General features: G+C 42.7%; 1 protein-coding gene across 7 annotated transcripts in view; it reads right to left on the reverse strand.

The window, feature by feature from the left end:
* Positions 1-16,842, reverse strand: part of znf438 (zinc finger protein 438) — a 263,069-nt gene that overhangs the window by 119,829 nt on the left and 126,398 nt on the right. The window contains exon 1 of one of the 7 annotated variants that reach the window (XM_073054778.1): positions 14,218-14,238. The exons of the other annotated variants lie outside the window; for them this stretch is intronic. The gene's annotated coding sequence lies outside the window, so the exon portion shown is untranslated. Of the gene's footprint in view, positions 1-14,217; positions 14,239-16,842 lie in introns of those variants that run through there. 7 annotated transcript variants of the gene reach the window in all.

A 16,842-nucleotide genomic window follows, 5' to 3' on the forward strand; every position in this document is an offset into this window, starting at 1 on the left:
TACAATCTGTTATGAAGCCTGGGATGGTTAACCTATGGAACAAGCTACCAAAGGATATGGTAGAGGAGTGTATAATACAAGTTTAAGCGCATTCAGATAGGTATGGTGAAGAGGGATATGGCTCTAATGCGGTCAAATGGGATTAGCATCCTTTTGTCAACATAGACTGGCTGAGCCAAAAGGTTTCTGTGCTATAGGTTCAATGACCTACCATTTCAGGTTTGTGATGCAAAAAGCTTCTAATAATCAACTGCTCGTCAATAAGCAATTACAGTCTGGAGATCCATCAGTACAAATATAATAGTCAAAAGCTCCCAAGTGAAGCTGCACTGTGATAAGATTTTAACCTGACTGCTTTATATAGGTTGTGAGAAACCAAAGATTGTGGATATGTTGAGTAATAATGAACTATCAAAATACTCTGACTGTGTTACCACAGAAGGTTTACTCATTAACCTTTGAATGCTGTTTCCATTGCTCTTTTAATAGCAGAATGTGATAAGAGGTAAAGAAAAATAAAATTGACTCAGAGGCTTCCCTCAGGACTGCAAAATGAAGTTGACATTTCCCAGAAGCAGTCTCAAGTATTAAGAGTAACAATGCTGCCATTGTCTACATTCCCGCCTTGCCCTGCACCTACCATCCACACACCTCCACATACTAACAACTATTGTCTCAATCTTCACCCCCCACCTTCCACCAACTCCCCAGTCATCATGGATTCACCTTCACTACTGAGCAGGTGAAAAGGGCTTTGGGGAAACTGGGACATGGCAAAGCACTGGGGCCGGATGGTGTGAATTCCAAGGTCCTGAAGGAGTGTGCTGAGCAGCTTTGTGGAGTCCTCCAGTGCATTTTCAATTTGAGTCTCAGCCAGGAAAGGATCGCGACTATGTGTAAAACATCACGTATGGTCCCAGTACCCAAGAAGGGCCAACTGGAAGTCTTGAATGACAACCATCCAGTGGCCCTGACCTCACACATCATGAAGACACCAGAGTGCCTGGTCCTGGCTCACCTCTGACCCCTGGTCAGATCAGCCCTCAATCCCCTGCTGTTTGCCTACCAGGAGCACATTGGAGTCAAGGATGCTGCCCTTGACCTGCTGAACAGAGTCCACTCCCATTTGGGTAAGCAGGGCAGCACTGTTTGACGATCATGCGTTTTGATGGGAAGTGCCTTCAATATGATACAGCCCTCATTGCTGGGGAAAAGTTTGTTCAATGCAGCTTCAGAGCTATGCGTCAGACGTGGCTATAAGCAGCACTGGGGCCCCAGGGGACAGTATTGGCTCCCTTCCTGTATACCTCAGACGTTAGATACAACACTGAGTCATGTCATCTGTAGAAATTCTCTGATGACTCATCAATAGTTTGGTGTATAAAGCGGAAAACAGGAGAATGAATACAGGGCTCTGGTGGAGGACTTTGTCAAATGGTGCAAGCTGAATCACCTGCAGCTCAACATTAGTAAGACGATGCAGATGGTGGTAGACTTTAGCAAGACTAAGCTTGCAATGCTCCCTGTTATTAATGCTGAGGATGTGGATGTGGTGAGGTCCTACAAATACCTTTGGGTAAACACAAAGTATACTGCAGATGCTGTGGTCAAATCAAGATGTACAAACAAGCTGGAGGAACTCAGCAGGTAGGTCAGCATCCGTTGAAATGAGCAGTCAACGTTTCGGGCCGAGACCCTTCGTCAGGACTGAAGGAGGAGGGGGCAGGGGCCCTATAAAGAAGGTGGGTGGAAGGTGCCAGGTGAAAAACCAATCAGAGGAAAGATCAAGGGATGGGGAAAGGGAAGCAGGGAGGGGATAGGCCGGACAGGTGAAGAAGGAATGAAAGGGAAAAGCACTATGGGTAGTAGAAGAAGGCAGAATCATGAGAGAGGTGATAGGCAGCTAGAAGAGGAGGCAGAGTGAAGGTGGGATGGTGGAAGGGAGAGGGAGGGAATTATGGGAAGCTGGAGAATTCGATGTTCAGACCAAGGGGCTGGAGACTACCCAGACGGTATATGAGGTGTTGCTCCTCCAACCTGAGTTTGGCCTCATCATGGCAGTACAGGAGGCCATATCTGAATGGGAATGTGAAGCAGAGTTGAAGTGGGTGGCAACCGGGAGATCCTGTCTGTTGTGGCAGACAGAGCAGAGGTGCTCAACAAAGCGGTCCCCCAATCTGCGTCGGGTCTCTCCGATGTAGAGGAGGCCGCACCGGGAGCACCGGATGCAATAGATGACCCCAACAGACTCACAAATGAAGTGTTGCCTCACCTGGAAGGACTGTTTGGGGCCCTGAATGGTGGTAAGAGAGGTGGTGTAGGGACAGGTGTAGCACTTACGCTTGCAGGGATAAGTACCAGGTGGGAGATCTGTGGGGAGGGACGTGTGGACCAGGCAGTCACAGAGGGAACGATCCCTGCGAAAAGTAGAGAGGGGTAGAGAGGGAAAGATGTGCTTAGTGGTGGGGTCCTGTTGAAGGTGGCGGAAGTTGCGGAGGATAATATGCTGGATCCAGAACCTGGTGGGGTGGTAGGTGAGGACAAGGGGAACATGGTCCCTGTTGTGGTGACGGGAGGTGGGGTAAGGGCTGAAGTGCGGGAAATGGAGGAGATGCGGGTGAGGGCATCACTGATGACGGCAGACGGGAAACCATGATTCTTAAAGAAAGAGGACATTTGAGATGTCCTGGGACAGAAAGCCTCATCCTGGGAGCGGTGGAGACGGAGGAACTGGGAATAGGATTTTTACATTTGGCAGGGTGGGAAGAGGTATAGTCGAGGTAGTTATGGGAGTCAGTGGGTTTATGGAAGATGTCAGTGGACAGTCTGTCTCCAGAGATGGAGACTGAGAGATCGAGAAAGGGGAGAGAAGTGTCCGAGATGGACCAAGTGAATTTGAGGGCTGGGTGAAAGATAGAGGCAAAGTCGATGAAATTGACGAGCTCAGCATGGGTGCAGGAAGCAGCACCAATGTAGTCGTCAATGTAGCGAAGGAAAAGTTGGGGAGCAGTGCCAGTATAGATGGAGCATAGACTGTTCCACATAACCCACGAAGAGGCAGGCATAGCTGGGGCCCATGCGAGTGCCCATGGCTACACCCTTGATCTGAAGAAAGTGGGAAGAGCCGAAAGAGAAGTTATTAAGTGTGAGTACCAGTTCCGCCAACCGGAGGAGTGTGAAGGTGTTGGGGAACTGGTGAGGTTTATTGTCAAGAAAGTAGTGGAGGGCTTTGAGGCCTTCTTGATGGGGAATTGAAGTGTATAAGGATTGGACATACATGGTGAAAATGAAGCGGTCAGGACCAGGGAAATGGAAGTTATTGAAGAGGTCAAGGGCATGGGATGTATCCTGGATGTAGGTAGGGAGGGACTGAACTATGGGTGACAAAATGGAGTCCAGGTAGGCAGATACAAGTTCAGTGGGGCAAGAGCAGGCCGAAACTATAGGCCTACCAGGACAGCCAGGCTTATGGATCTTGGGGAGGAGGTAAAACCGAGCAGTGCAGGGTGTGGGAATTATGAGTTTTTTGGCTGCGGATGGAAGGTCTCTGGAGTTGATAAGGGCAGTGATGGTACAGAAGACAATGGTTTGAAGTTTTTTGGTGGGGGCCTGTTCCAGGGGTAAGTAAGAGGAGATGTCAGAGAGCTGCCGTTTGGCCTCAGTGAGGTACAGGTCCGTCCACCAGACTACTATGACACCACCTTTGTCTGCGGGTTTGATGGTGAGGTTAGGATTAGTGCGGAGAGAGTGGAGGGCAGTGCGTTCAGAGGGAGTGAGGTTGGAACAGGAGAGAGGAGTGGTAAAGTTGAGACGGTTGATGTCTCGGTGACAGTTGGAGATGAAAAGATCGAGTGCAGATAGAAGGACCAGTGGGAGTGTCTAGGAGGAGGAGGAAGGTTGAAGACGGGAGAAAGGGTCATCAATAGGGGGAGGGGAATCCTTGTTAAAGTAGCAGGCTCGGAGACGTAGGCGACGGAAGAAGAATACCTTGGGGTGCACTGGGATGACAGACTTGAGTGGAGCACCAACACAGAGGCTGTGTACTAGAATCACCTCTACTTCCTGAGGAGATTGAGGTCCTCTGGAGTATGCATGCCTCTCCTTCACATATTCTACCAGTCTGTTGTTGCCAGTACAATCTTCTATGCAGTGGTGTTCTGGAGCAATGACATCAACATGGGTGATGCCAACAGGTTCAATAAACTGATTAATAAGGCTGGTTCTGTTATAGGAGGCAAACAGGACACACTGGAGGCTGTGGTAGAACAAAGGAACCTACAGAAAATCCTGGCAATTCTGGACAATGTTTCTCACCCTTTGCATGCTACCTTGGCTGAAAAGAGAAGCACTAGATTAAGACAACTGTGCTGCTCCAAAGAGCGCTATGTAAGGTCAATCTTACCCTCGGCCGTTAGGCTCTATGAGTCGAGCCACAGCTGGGGAAGTGATGAACCCCTCCTGTTAGACTGTTAGCGGCAACTTATTTGTTTATTCTTTTTTACTTCTCTTCTAATATGTGTATATCTGTGTACTTGTGATGCTACTGTGACATTAATTTCCTTTGGAATCAATAAAGTATCTATGTATCTAAAGTAACTGGAGCACTTTAGACATAATTCCTTACTCTGGACAGATACCTTAATTAGTATTGGAATGCTACAAAACACAGGGAAAATGTGTGCACACATACAGAATCAACACTCTACCTTGTTCAGTAACTTGCCAGTCATTTGGTTTAGTAGCAAGACAGACCTGTCCATGGCTAAGAATGTCGCAATGACCCACATAATTTGGAAAATCCAATCTGCTGACAGAACTCAATGGCTCAAGCAGCATCTGTAGGGGAAGAGGAATTGTCAACAATTTGTTCCTATGCATCTGCAGTCTTTTGAGTCTGGGGAAAGATTAGTTTTTGTCTAGTATGGATTGTTTCCATAAAACTTGCATCAAATATCTGTCTGAGACAGTACGGAGCGGAGGTGCATGTCAAATGGCTTCTCCAAATAACCTGACCGTTGTTTTCCGATAGAATCATGATTACTTTTGTGAGACAACACAGTGCACCTAGCAAGGATTACTACATGTGGGTAAGAAAATCAGTCCCAAATTGTGAAATTTTAAGTGTTGAATGAGTTCTTATTGATTAGGAGCAACTGACACTCACATTTTTAATGCACTTGAAAGACACAAAATGCAAGATTAGTGGGTTCATAGTACTGTTCCACTCCCTTCAAACCCAGAAGACTGTGGAGGAAACCGAGAGACAAGATGATGAATCAGAAGAATCTGGTTTAATACCATTGGCATATGTCATGAAATTCGTTGTTTTGCAGCAGCAGTACACTGCAATACATAATAATAACTATAAACCAGAATAAAAAGCTATAAATTACAGAGATATATATTAAAAATTAAGTAAGTAATGCAAAAAGAGAGCAAGAAAAAACAAGTGAGGTAGTGTTTATGGGTTCATTATCCATTCAGGAATCTGATAGCAGAGGGGAAGAAACTGTTCCTAAGACGCTGAGCGTGTGTCTTCAGGCTCCTATACCTCCTCCTTGATGTTAGCAATGAGAAGACAGCATATCTGGGCTGATGGGGGTCCTTAATGACAGATGCTAGTTTTTTTGAGGCATCACCTTTTGAAGATATCCTTAATGTTGAGGAGTCTAGTGCCCATAATGGAGTTGGCTGAGTTTCAGACTTTCTGCAGCTTTTTCCGATCCTATGCAGTGGCCCCTCCATACCAGACGGTGATGCAACCAGATAGAATGCTCCCTACAGTACATCTGTAGAAATTGGCGAGAGTCTGTGGTGAAATACCAAGTCTCCCCAACACCTAATGAAATACATCCACTGTTGTGCCTTCTTTATAATTGCATCAATATGCTGGACCTAGAAGAGGCCTTCAGAGATGTTGACAGTCTACTTCTCTACCCTAAGAGGGTCAAAAATGCCATTTTTCTCCTTACGGTCAGATACCTATCCTGTATTTAGGTTCTATGATAGTATTGGGTTCATTGTCCACTCTAAAGGAGATTTTCTCTGTCCAATATATGTATTATGGCTACCCTCACCATAGGGAGTTTATAATACATCAACCTACTCTTCAAAGGCCAGCTTATTTCCACACCTAGTGTCTGCAGCGGTCTAGTTGCCAATACACACTGAGTGGAGGGTCCCCCTTCTCTACCATGGTAAAGATATTTCCAGCTAACTAAGTAGTTTAAACAGAGTTTATTTAATTTTTAATGACACACACTTAAATTTAGACAAATAGTTCTTAAAACACATTTGAAACTCAGGATTCCTGATTTATAAAAGATTTCAAAATACCAAAAGATTTATAAGTTACAAAGGATTTCCAAACACAAGTACAACCGTTACAAACTAAAAGAATATAACTAGTCTGTCACACAAACTGAAGGGAGAGGAATGAATTCTAGTTCTCCTTTCTGTCTCACTGTCTGTCATTCTCCTTGCCATTCCTAACAATCCCAAATGCTTTCTAACATCTATATTGTTCTGCTACTAGCTGACATTATTTGCATGTGACATTCTTCAAATACCTTTGATGAGACAAAGTAATTCACAGAGATGGTCCAAAAGCTTCTGGGGACAGAGATCCAAGACACCCAATATTAATGCTGAGGGATGACTCTCTGAGTACAGAATTTTCCCAACTATCAACCTTACCTGTAACCGTGTTTAATGTGCTAACTGACAAAATCAACACACATAAAATGCTGGAGCAACTCAGCAGCAGGCCAGGCAGCATCTATGGAAAAGAGTATAGTTGACGTTTCAGGCCAAGGCACTTCATCAGGTCTCTGCCCAAAATGTCAACTATACTCTTTTCCACAGATGCTGCCTGGCTTGTTGAATTCTTCCAGCACTTCGTGACTTTGTGTGTGTTGCTCGGATTTCCAGCACCTGCAGATTTTCTCTTGTAAGTGACAAAATCAGGTCTGCAAATTTCCTTGAACTCAGTCACAATGGACAACTAACTGTCCAGTGTTGAAGCCACACTCAGGTTGGAGGAACAACGCCTTATATTCCGTCTGGGTAGCCTCCAACCTGATGGCATGAACATTGACTTCTCTAACTTCCGTTAATGCCCCTCCTCCCCTTCTTACCCCATCCTTGATTTATTTATTTCCCCCCTCCCCTTTTGTTCTCTCTCTGCCCATCACTCTGCCTGCTCTCCATCTCCCTCTGGTGCTCCCCTCCCCCTTTCTTTCTCCCTAGGCCTCCCGTCCCATAATCCTTTCCCTTCTCCAATTCTGTATCCCTTTTGCCAATCACCTTTCCAGCTCTTAGCTTCACCCCACCCCCTCCGGTCTTCTCCTATCATTTCACATTTCCCCCTCCCCCTCCTACTTTCAAATCTCTTACTATCTTTTCTTTCAGTTAGTCCTGACAAAGGGTCCCGGCCCAAAACGTCGACAGTGCTTCTTCCTATAGATGCTGCCTGGCCTGCTGCATTCCACCAGCATTTTGTGTGTGTTGCTTGAACAGTCCAGTGTTGCCTGGTTCAATGCAGATCAATTATTATAACCTCTTTGGCTTAACATGGGCCTACATGACCTCCTTGTTTACAATATTAAGATGAACAAGGAATATTGGTTAGAAATTTAACTTCGTTATAAACAATTCTGACCCTTTGAAAAAGTCACGCTGCCGTGCCAGAAAGCTGAGGCGAGCAAAAAGTCTCTTAAGCCCTGGAAAGTGAATAATTATCATAGTTTAAGGTAAAGGGTAGGAGATTGTTAGGGGATTTAAGGAAGAATGATGCCGAAATCTGGAACACACTTTCTGAGGGGTAGTGTGGCAAGGTACTTTACAACATTAAGTACTCCATTGAGTACTTGGAGGCTGGCAGAGATGTCCGTAAACCAAGTACTGACCTTCATGTTCAGTGTAAACACAATAAGCCAAAAAGGCATCTTTTACCATTTTTGCAGCATCACAGATTTAAAGATGATCTAACAGCATTGTGAAAGTTCTTTCATCTCACAGACCACAGTCATTCAAGCTGGTAGAATAGAACTCATTACTTTGCTAAAGAAAACAATAAACAGAAATAAATTCCAGCCTTTCCAATGACCATCATTTCTTGAGGACAAAATTTTGAAGTGTGTGATTTTGATTTCTCTAAACATCATCAAATGAAATTTTTTGATACATTGAAAACCACATAGTAGATTTCACTTTCAAAAATGTGTAGAGTGCTGCTAAAAGCTCTTAAAGTAAAAAATAACTAAAATTTTACATGAAATTCAATCAAGTTTTGTACTGTGCATTTCGAATTGAACAGTACCATACAAATATGTGCATCACAAAAACAACTAAATACATTTAAAGCACTTGCAAACAACAATTTATTAAATGTGCTATGTTCATTATCATTCCCTCATATGAAAAACTGTGGTTTAAGAATGCTTGCAATATTATTTTTTTTTACATTTTTGGTCTCCTGATGTCTTATTTACAGATATGTGCTTCTCTTTTCATAGGATTTAGTTCTAATTCACCAGCTTTCATGTCTCCTCCTTCACAATTTCTCAGTCATTTATGTTTCATATATCTAGGGTTTGCTGCTAACAAAGAAGTACTTGATAATTAAAACATTATGTGCTGGAAATATGAAATAAAACAAAAAAGGTAGTATCCACAGAAACAAAATCAAAGCCTCAGTTCTGAGACCCTTTGTCAGCTGCATCAGATGTCCTGTTAGCTTTCCCATCATCACCTTACACTTTCCTGCTATGAGATGTCCCTCTTCAGCTCATAAACTCCACTCAGAACTGAAATCAGTAATAAAGCCAAATGATTGCAACTTCAGAATCAGAATAACATTTAACGTTACTGTCTTATATGACGTGAAGTTTGTTACTTTGCAGCAGCAATACAGTGCAAGATTTTATTAAAATTACTATAAACAGCAAAATAAATAAATGGTGCATTAAAGGTTAATAGTGAGGTATATTCATGTGCTCATAGGGCATTCAAAAATCTAACAATAGAAGGGAAGAAGCTGTTCTTCAATCTTTGAGTGCAGGGGTTCAGGTTGGTGTACCCGCTCCCTGACAGTAGGAACGAGAACAGTGAGGGACCTTAATGATTGATGCCATTTTGTTGAGGCACCACCACTTGAAGATGTCCTCGATGGCAGGATGGGTTGTGACTGTGATGAAGCTGACTGAGTCTATAATCTTCTGTAGCTTCTTGCTATCCTGTACATCCATACCAAACTGAACTGCAACCAGTCAGAATGCTCAATGTCATACATCTAAACAACTTGCAAAAGAGTTTTTGCTGACATACCTAATCTCCTCAAACTCTGAACAAAGTAGAGCCACTTTGTGTCTTCTTCATGATTGCATAGTGTTGGAGATGTTGATAAACATGAAGTTAAGCTGCTCACATTTTTCACTGCTGACTCTCGGTGCATGCTCTTCCGACTTCCCTTTCCTGAAGTCCACAATCAAATCTTGGTCTTGCTGACACCGAGTGTGAGGTTCTTATTGCAACAATAATCAACCAGACGATCTACCTCACTGCTCTACACCTTCTCGTCACCATCTAAGACTTTAGCAACAACTGGGCTTTCAACTGCAAATTTATAAACGCCATTTGAGCTTTGCTTAGCCACACAGTCAAGGGTGCAGAGAGAGTGGAACACTGGTCTAAGCAGCCTTGAGAGACACCTGTGCTGACTGCCAGTAAGGAGATGTATCACTGATCCATACTGATCATGGTTTCCCAATGAGGAGGTTGAGGATCCAGTCCCAGAAAGAGGTACAGAGGCCCAGGTTGAGAAGCATGGTGATTGATAGTGAGATGATAAACTATATGCTCTAATTGATAGACAGAGGTAAAATATCAACTCTTTATTTCTTTCCATAGATTCTGCCTGACCTGAGTTCCTTCAGCATTTTGTGTGTGTTGCTCTGGACTTCCAGAATCTGCCAATCGGTTGTGTTTCTGATGTATGTCCTACTGGTTTCTAGGTATTCCAAAGTTAAAAGAGCCAGTGAGATGAATCTCCCAATAAGAGGGCAGTCCACTTGGACACCGTGACCTCTCTGGGTCAAAACAAAGATGCAACTGTTTATCCTTTATGTTGTCTTCTTTTTTAAAAAAGAAACAATCACAAGACACTGCTAGGCATTAGGAACTTCAAGTATGGCAGGTCTATGCCACTAGCAAGTTGCTGGATGGCAATGGAGCTTGACTTGCTGTGCACAGATTTGCAGGCTGCTTTAACCACCAGGGTGGCGTGTGATCCAGCAAACAGTGGAAATGGTTGCCTTTTTCATTTTTCTTGTGATCGCAAGACCAACCATGTTGGACATTGATAATGTAGAATACTGAAAATCCGATTCACTCTTGCATTGGCAAGACCGACAGCAGGGCATCTGTGTTGCCTCGGACGTTGCCAAAGTTACGTCACTGGAGGCACAGTAAGCATTCTTGGTGGTTGAAGATTGATTTCATTAAACTTTGTAAATAATTCTGACAAATAAGCAATGTCACGCCTAATATTCGAGGTGATTACTGAATGAAGCATTAGAGTCTTCAAAATACTTCTATCAGTTTCAAAAAAGCACATAAATGTATTTCAGACAGTAGTGAATAGCAGTAGTGTGCATGCCAGGCACAGAAACAACACAATTTCTTTAAACCAGATTTCTCATTGTGTTCCATATATAGAAGTGTCACATTGCTTTTCAACAACTAGAATGTGCTTTAAGCAAAATCTTAAGAGAATGGTGGGTTAGCAAGAGTTGAGGTGATAACATGATCATTGTAATCAATTATGGAAGCGTTGTCGATCAAATGCATATAATAAATAACTCTTTTCTTAAATTAAGCCTGTAATCCCTCAGTTGCTCTCCTTGCTACCAAGTGCACCCCCTCTTGACCCCTTTATCTTTATTGCCCCCTTAGAAACTCCCACCAACCTCTGGGTGCTCACTTTGGAAACCACTTAGAGGAACGGCCTGTGTGTGCAAAGTTTTCACTAACTTGATAGTGAAAGTAAGAAAGACATTTAAAAACTGGTTGTGTGGGTCTTGAAACAAACTAATACAGGAAGTACACTAAAATACAGAGCTGTCTAAAGAGGGAGTACTGTGTTTTTTTTAAAGAACCAACCTACTCATCTGTAACATTAAAAAGAGACAACAGCTACAACACAAACCACACTCAAGAATACACTGAATTTTTTTAAACTTTCAATCAGTATGGCTACATTGTCAACATAACAAGAACACAACTCAGCCAATGTCCCCCCATCCAAATTTCCACAAATAAAAGAAAGTTTATCTGACTGCTGAGTTCCTCCAGCATTTTGTGGGTTGTTTATCTGTCTTGGTTCACATTCAGAAAGCACAAGCAAAGAAAGTGACCTGGTCACAGGTCAGTGGCTATCTGTAAACAGCAATTACAGAAAAAGGAAGATACACTGCCTGATAAACTAGATTACTTCTGCCAGGGCCTCATTGCCTGCCTGCATGTACAACAGATTTGAACACATACACTGCAATCAACATGTGAAGTAAAAGCTCAAAGTCAAAGTAAGACTCAGCAGGCTTAGGATTTTAGTCAGTAAGATGAGCAGCTTTGCCAGAGTACTGAAATATTACTCTATTACCCCGATGCACGATTACTTTGTTTTTGTTCAGTCTGGCCCCTGGTTATGAACTCCCTATTTTTGGACAAGCTCCTGTAACATTATGAAATTCAAAAATCCACTGTATTAACTAGTTTTCTCCTTCTCGTGTCAGTCTTATGTCCTTTCTTATCAGTTTTGTGTTTTTGACGCCATTCCATGCAGGCAAAATCAACCATAAACGTCTGTAAAAACAGAACACATTCATTATCCAGGGAATGCCTGTACAGAGTATAATAAACTCTCCAGTAAATCCAGATTTTAAAAGGAAACCTAGTGCCTTACAGCCTGTATGTTTCAGGCCCACACTCCCAACCCATGTCTGGCCACACATCTGGACTACAATATGGGCCTGGCTCTGGCTGCAATTCTACTTGCGTACCTATCTCTCAGTAATCTCTATCTTCTTGTACTCCTGGCTCATACTCACAGCAATTTATGACAGATGCTCAGATAACGAGGGCTTATCAAATCAAGTATAATTGCTATTCAAACCATACATGGAGACAGCCTTCCCCTCGAGCCAAGGTGCAAAAACATACATATTCATTCAAAATAATAAGAAAGGAAAAAAATGAACATAGTCATGTAAGAATACACATTTTCAGTCCAAGGCCCTGAGCAATAAGTCCTGCAAATTGATCGTTCCCGGCCATCCAGCCTGTAATTCCACTGACCCACCACTGGGGGCAGCACCGACAGCAGCGGCCACCCCCAACCGAGCCCAGATGCCAGGCTACAACATAAGCCCGAGGCTTGAGGCCTAGTCGTTGCTACAATGAGATGACACTGCTGCTTCGTCACCTGTCTTAAAGGAAGCAGGCCTGTGGCAAACAATGTCCAACAGGGTCTCGTGATTGCAAAATAAACGTCCAAGACAGTCACCTTCGCGCCAACTCGAAGGGACCAACTCCAGTGCCTCCGAGTAGTAGGCAGCAGCACGGTCTGCACTCAGGTCAGCTCTTCCGAACCCAATCCGGCTTCTCCTGCTTCCCAGGCCAGCAGCCCAACTCGAATCCACTAGACCTGACAGCCCAACCAGACTCTCTCACTCCTCCTCTGAACCACCAGCCAATTCTTATGACAGCCCGGCTGGTACCCCAAGTAATGAGCAGCTCACTGATGCGGTGGACCTGCTGTACACGTAGTTATTGGAATCAAGAATAGTCTTACTATGTATCAAAACACACTTAAACAAAGAAAGAAAAATTATCTCTGGTTGCCCACCCCCGAGAGACCATGGTCTTATATGTGCCGCCATCTTAGTTTACCAATGACTGAGCCATATGTTGATTCATTGAACAATTAAGACACAATGAACTCAGAGTTACATGTTAATTTATCATAGCAAAGAGAATTAGGATTAGAGTAGAAAGATCCCTATTGTGCGTAATCAGAACATGCTAACCTGACAAACTGTACACTAAAATTGTTGCACATGTTGCTCAGCACACAAGCGGGGGCATTTTCCAGCGTAGAGTTTTTCAACAGCCACCCACATTCTCAATGAGACATCCATTATGGTCATGCCTCATGTCATGACACACACCTTAACTGATACCACACTTTTAAGCATACCCTATTTTACCTAACTATCTTTCAATGTTAACAATATGGAGTATCTAAGAAAAGTTTCTAATGTTGAATATATGTTAAGGCAAGAGATGGGAATCCACACAGTTCCTCCAACTCAAAAGCAAACTTTGAGTTACTGTCAAAGTAAACAGAAGTGACTGTAAAAATTAACAGGGGCAGACACAAAAATAACTAAGCTGTAAAGTGAGTACTGTACATTAAAAATGGGAACAGGAGTAGGCCAGTTGGCTCTTTGAAACATCTCAGCTGTTCATCAAGATTGTGGCTGTTCTCCTACTTCAAGATTCCTTCTACCTCATTTTCCTGTGTTACCCGGGTTCCATAAATATCTAAACATCTATGGATCTATTTTGAATGAATTAAATGACTGAGCCTTTAGAATATGCTGGGAGATAAAATTCTAAAAGAACCGTTTCATTTTGTATAAAGTATTAGCCTACCCTTTATTCTGACACTGTGGGCCCTACATCAAACCTCTTCAGCTAGGGGACTCCTCCCTAAATCCACCCTAATGAGCCCTATAAGGACTTATTTCTGTCAATGAAATCTCTGATACTTCTGAACACTAGAAAATACAGACCTACTTTGATTACTTTTGCCTGGTATGACAAATTCACTGTTCCTGGAATCAATATTATGAATTGTGGCAAGTACATTTTTTCTTAGGTACACAATCCTTGAGGTGTAGTCTCGCCTAAGGTTGTATACTAGTGCAGAAAGGCATCTTCATGCCTCTAGTAAATCCTCTTATAATAAAGGACACATAACATTTGCCTTCCTAATCACTTGCTGCACCTGCATGTTGACTTTTAGTGACCTTCACCCAAGTCCCTCTGAACATCAACATTACCCAATCTTGTTCATTAAAAAAAACTGCTTTGCTATTTTATGCATTATTTTTTAAGTTCTATTCCATCTGCCTTGCTAAGCGCTTACTCACTTACCTCATCTATGTTCGTTGAAGCTTGTTTACACACTATCCCACCTATTTTGTTCTATTGCCAGCAAATTTGGAAAGATGACAATTGGTCCCTTCAGCTGAATTGTTGATAATGATTATGAAAAGCTACAGCAACACACTGAAAAACAACTACTGCTAGCAGTCACCACCCCCTAAATCAGAGAGAGATTCATTTATTCCCACTTCCTTTCTGTCCATACATGTCAGTATATAACCCCCAATTCTGTATGGTCTAAAATAAGCAACAAAAATGCTGGAAAAAGAAACAACAGGTTAAGCAGCATTTATGAAAAAAGGTGAAAGTCTGCTGATGTTGATAATCCATGCAACACACACAAAATGCTGGAGGAGCTCAGCAGGCCTGAAACTTCGACTGTTTACTTTTTTCCAAATATGCTGCCTGGCCTGCTGAGTTCCTTGAGTGTTTTGCTTCAATATTGACCTGTTCTCGTTCCATAGGTGCTGCCTCATTCAGTGCAATTTTCCAGCAATTTCTGGGGTTTTTTTTAATTTTAGATATAGAGCATCTGAAGCTTTTTTTCCCCCTTCCATAGTTCTGGCTTTGCTGTCCAACCATCTGTGTGAGGCCTTCTGAAAATTCCAAATATACTACATCTACTATTTCTCCCCACCCACCCCCAGCCATGCTACGTCATATCTACAATGAACTCCAGTAGATAAAGTAAAACATAATTGTTCTTTTATAAATCCATGACAACTTTGTTCCATCCTATTATTTACCTGTTATGACCTGTTAATACATCCTTACTGTAGATCTCAGCATTTTCCCTACTAATATAGCATTAATGGTAAGACTCTTGGCAGTGTGGAGGATCAGAGGGATCTTGGGGTCCGAGTCCATAGGACACTCAAAGATGCTATGCAGGTTAACTCTGTGGTTAAGAAGACATATGATGCATTGGCCTTCATCAATTGTGGGATTGAGTTTCAGAGCCAAGAGACAATGTTGCAGATATAGGACCCTGGTCAGACCCCACTTGGGGTACTGTGCTCAATTCTGGTGTTCTCACTATAGGAAGGATGTGGAAACAATGCAAAGGGTGCAGAGGAGATTTACAAGGATGTTGCCTGGACTGGGGAGCAAGCCTTATGAGAATAGGTTGAGTGAACTCAGCCTTTTCTCCTTGGAGCGACGGAGGATGAGAGGTGACCTGATAGAGGTGTACAAGATGATGAGAGGCATTGATCGTGTGGGCAAGTCAGAGGCTTTTTTCCAGGACTGAAATGGCTAGCACGAGAGGGTACAGTTTTAAGATGCTGTGGAGTAGGTACAGAGGAGGAGTCAGGGGTAAGTTTTTTTTTGTTTTTTTTTACGCAGACTGGTGAGTGTTCGGAATGGGCTGCCGGCGGCGGCGGCGGTGGAAGTGGAAACGATAGGTTCTTTTAAGAGACTGCTGGATGACTACATGGAGCTTAGAAAAATAGAGGTCTGTGGGTAAAGTCTAGATAGCTCTAAGGCGGGGACATGTTCGGCACAGCTTTGTGGGCCGAAGGGCCTGTATTTGCTGTAGGTTTTCTATATTTCTATTAATATTCAGTAATCCCTCTCTCTGTCGGAGAATAATGAGTTTAGTGTGATTGCTATCAGGAACTCAGCAGGCCAGGCAGCATCTATGGAAAAGAGTACAGTCAACGTTTCAAGCTGAGACCCTTCAGCAGGACCATGTCAACTGTACTCTTTTCCATAGGTGCTTCCTGGCCTGCTCAGTTCCTCCAGCATTTTGTGTGTGTTGCTTTGGATTTCCAGCATCAGCAGATTTCATCTTGATAACTATTTCCTTGGCATTTATTTGCATTTAGTCTCACAAACTTATCTAGTATTTCTTAATTTATTCTTATTTCCTTCAGTTACTCATTCTTGCTAGTGTATTTTCTTTAGCATTTCAGGCAAGTTTTCTGTCTTCTTCTGTGAAGATTAGCACAAGGTCATTATTTGGTTCCTCTGCCATTTCCCTTATTCTCCATTATTATCTCTCTAATCTCTCACTAGCCTTTTGCTTTTTACTTCTCTATATATATTTTTTTGTTGCCAGTTTGCTCTCATCTTGTTTTATTCAATTTATTGATCCACCTTTGAAAAGTTTTGAACTGTTTCCAAACCTCAGATCTACTGCTATTTCTACCAACTTTATAAGCTTGTTCCTTACATTAACTGTTGCACATCTAACTTTCATAGTCAAAACATACCACTACCACCAACCAAAAGCCAAGGTCTTTAAAGCCCCTAATATTGCTTGAGAAGACTTATAAACAATTGGTTCTTCTACTAAACTAATTTGATCCTTTATATTGTGAAACCTTTATGCAAAGTGTTGAAATATACAACCCTTTGCCATTCAGTTATTCCATTACAGTATTAAATGTCCCTCTATCAAATCCAGTATTAGTACCTTTGCCTGTGCCCACATGACTTAATCTCTTCAGGGAATTCAGGACAAATCTCCCAGCTAACGGAAGTCTCATTCAGCTGTGTAAACTCTACCCATAAAGCAACGTCTTAGCATCAGTAGGGAATAAATGGTACGAGTGATTTTTGGTGATTCACAACCAGTTCACATCCACTGGAAGTGTTGACTGTAACTTAATT

This window comes from Hemitrygon akajei, chromosome 8, assembly GCF_048418815.1.
Source record: "Hemitrygon akajei chromosome 8, sHemAka1.3, whole genome shotgun sequence".
NCBI lineage: Eukaryota > Metazoa > Chordata > Chondrichthyes > Myliobatiformes > Dasyatidae > Hemitrygon > Hemitrygon akajei.